The sequence below is a fragment of the Triticum dicoccoides genome, chromosome 3A, assembly GCF_002162155.2.
Source record: "Triticum dicoccoides isolate Atlit2015 ecotype Zavitan chromosome 3A, WEW_v2.0, whole genome shotgun sequence".
In the NCBI taxonomy this organism is placed as follows: Eukaryota; Viridiplantae; Streptophyta; class Magnoliopsida; order Poales; family Poaceae; genus Triticum; species Triticum dicoccoides.
The window spans coordinates 285,109,054-285,112,760 of NC_041384.1; positions in this window are offsets into that span (position 1 = coordinate 285,109,054).

Genomic DNA, 3,707 nt, shown 5'->3' on the forward strand with positions numbered 1-3,707 from the left:
CACGCCTACTTTCTAGAAACCGTGCGGGTTGTTTGAGTTCATCGCCCACGGTGCTGTCTGAGTAACCCTTTGCAATAGAAAACCCCAATAATCAGGGTAATTAGCCTATTATTGATAATCCATGTACTAATCAAACTGATATTTCTTATAAAACACGCCAGATATTTCATATTCGTATAAAAAGAAACTAGAATTTCATAATAGAATTAAATCAGATAGCTTCAGCACTCAGTTACGCCATTACACAACAGCACCAAGTTTCACATGCAGCATCAAAAACCTTTGGAAAGTAGCATCATACACCGTAAATAGACAGATGAATCTCATCTGGGAAACTTCAGAAGCAAAAGGCAAATATTGAGCCTTTAGTGATGTTGAATGTCCTTGCAACTTTAGGCCAGTGGCTATGGATAATTGTCTGCCCAACCTTCGTCCTCTTTAGCAAGACTTCAATGTTGTACCGTGGGTGTTGAATGAATACCTTCATCGCCTCTTGACCATGTAGGTGGTTTGAGAGGTAATCATCAGTGAACTACTTTCAAAAGTACTGAAAACAAAGCTATGCATAAATCGCTATTGTAAATTTTGAAATGGCGCAAGGGGTAAAAACAAGGTAAAAGAGTTGGTACCATCATATAGTTGACTGATGTCTTCTTCATTGTGCAAACAAAGATCTTGCTGTTATTCGTCGCAAGTTTCTTCATCCTAACAATCTTTCTGAGTTTCTTGACTTGACTGATATTCATGGACATCTCATTTCCCCATATGCAAAATGGGTCAAACAGTGGGTCTAAGCCTCTGACAGCAGGACCTACATGTGCAAGACCAAATTGTAAGAAACCTAAATATTAGAATGATTCCTACAACTGCACAATAATGTGCTATTAGCCAAAGGACCCTGCTTGAACAAACCTCGATGGTAAACCGCAGTGTCTCCCATTGTTTCCCTGCAACACACATAAGGGAGATCTTGATCAGGTTAACTGAGAATTGCCATACTATAAGTAGAATATGTATTGAGTACAGCCAAATTGCAGAACTGAACCAATCAATTAAATGGACAGCAGACCAAATGAACCGAAATAGTTAACTGAGCACGACATTGCAGAGTAGAAACATGTATGAGAAGATAAGATAGTTAACAAAACAAAGAATGCTTGAGAACAGTACTACGAAGTGTAGCAATTGTTGGACCAAAGTGTTAACTGAACATTACATTTTAGAGGACCAAACTATTAACTGAACATCAGATTGCATATTAACATTACAGAGGAAAAATCACTAGAAGGCACTCGTAGTGGCCTCGAGAAAACATCACGAACTATATTTTAAAGTAGACAAGCGCGTGGCGGTGTCGACGTTGGCCTCGAAGACGAGGTGCTCCTCCAAGATTTGGCGGTCGACACGCATGTCATCCATAGCGACCTCGTTTGCACGTGTGATGTCTACTACACAACCTTCTTCTTGTAGACGTTGTTGGGCCTCCAAGTGCAGAGGTTTGTTGGACAGTAGCAAATTTCCCTCAAGTGGATGACCTAAGGTTTATCAATCCGTGGGTGGCATAGGATGAAGATGGTCTCTCTCAAGCAACCTCGCAACCAAATAACAAAGAGTCTCTTGTGTTCCCAACACACAGAATACAATGGTAAATTGTATAGGTGCACTAGTTAAGTGAAGAGATGGTGATACAAGTGCAATATGGATGGTAGATATAGGTTTTTGTAATCTGAAAATATAAAAACAGCAAGGTAGCAAGTGATAAAAGTGAGCGTAAACAGTATTGCAATGCTAGGAAACAAGGCCTAGGGTTCATACTTTCACTAGTGCAAGTTCTCTCAACAATAATAACATAATTGGATCATATAATAATCCCTCAACATGCAACAAAGAGGGGAGAACAAACGAATAGATTATTGTAGGGTACGAAACCACCTCAAAGTTATTCTTTCTGATCGATCTATTCAAGAGTTTGTACTAGAATAACACCTTAAGACACAAATCAACCAAAACCCTAATGTCACCTAGATACTCCAATGTCACCTCAAGTATCTGTGGGTATGATTATACGATATGCATCACACAATCTCAGATTTATCTATTCAACCAACACAAAGAACTTCAAAGAGTGCCCCAAAGTTTCTACCAGAGAGCCACGACAAAAACGTGTGCCAACCCCTATGCATAAGTTCGCAAGGTCACGGAACCCGCGAGTTGATCACCAAAACATACATCAAGTAGATCACACGAATATCCCATTGTCACCATATATAAGCACATGCAAGACATACATCAAGTGTTCTCAAATCCTTAAAGACTCAATCCGATAAGAGAACTTCAAAGAGAAAACTCAATTGATTACAAGAGAGTAGAGGGGGGGGGGGACATCATAAGATCCAACTATAATAGCAAAGCTCCCGATACATCAAGATCATGCCAAATCAAGAACACGAGAAAGAGAGAGAGAGAGAGAGAGAGAGAGAGAGAGAGAGAGAGAGATCAAACACATAGCTACTGGTACATACCCTCAGCCACGAGGTGAACTACTCCCTCCTCGTCATGGAGAGCGCTGGATGATGAAGATGGCCGCTAGAGAGGAATTCCCCCCTCCGGCAGGGTGCTAGAACAGGTCTAGATTGGTTTTCTGTGGCTACGGAGGCTTGCGGCGGCGGAACTCCCGATCTTGGTTTCTTTCTGGAAGTTTGGGTATATATATAAAGAGGCGTTGGAGTCAGGAACAAGTCAGGAGGGTCCCCGAGGCGGCCACGAGATAGGGGGCGCGCCCAGGGGGTATGGCGCGTCCCCACCCTCGCGGTGGCCTCGGGACTCCTCTGGTCCATGTCCGGTACTCCGTGGTCTTCTTCTGGTCCAAAAACAATCTCCGTGAATTTTCAGGTCGATTGGACTCCGTTTGATTTTCCATTTCTGCGATACTCAAAAACAAGGAAAAAACAGAAACTGGCACTGGGCTCTAGGTTAATAGGTCAGTCCCAAAAAATCATATAAAATAGCATATAAAGGCCCATTAAACATCTAAGATGGATAATATAATAGCATGAATAGTTCATAAATTATAGATACGTTGGAGACGTATCAGCATCCCCAAGCTTAATTCCTGCTCGTGCACAAGTTTGATCAATGAGAATTTCAATCACCTTTTCTAGCATTATCATATGTCATAACAGTAGCTCATCTCATACAACTTCTCATGATCAAGTAACAAGCTATTCACATGTTAAAGTATAGATCATAAACTTTCTTGAAAACTAACAAACCATGCTCTTAGTCATCAAACAATTGCAATTCATCTTATTTTTGGGAAGGGTCTATTTAAGAGCTTTGATTAAGCAAACTCCACATACTCAACTATCATTTAATATTTCATAATTGCTAACACTCATGTGATATTTATGGGTTCAAAGTTTTAATCAAACACAGAGAAAGATAGGGGCTTATAGTTTCGCCTCCCAACCTTTTACCTCAAGGGTAATGTCAACAATAATACTTTATGAAAACCTACATCCAAGTGGATATATATATCCGGATCGCTCCAACACAAAGTGCTTGCCAAAGGAAAAAGTGTAAAAAGGAAAGGTGATGATCACCATGACTCTTGAATAAGGGTAGAAGATAAAAGTAAAAGATAGGCCATTCGCAGAGGGAAGTAGAGGTTGTCATGCGTTTTTATGGTTGGATGCACAAAATCTTAA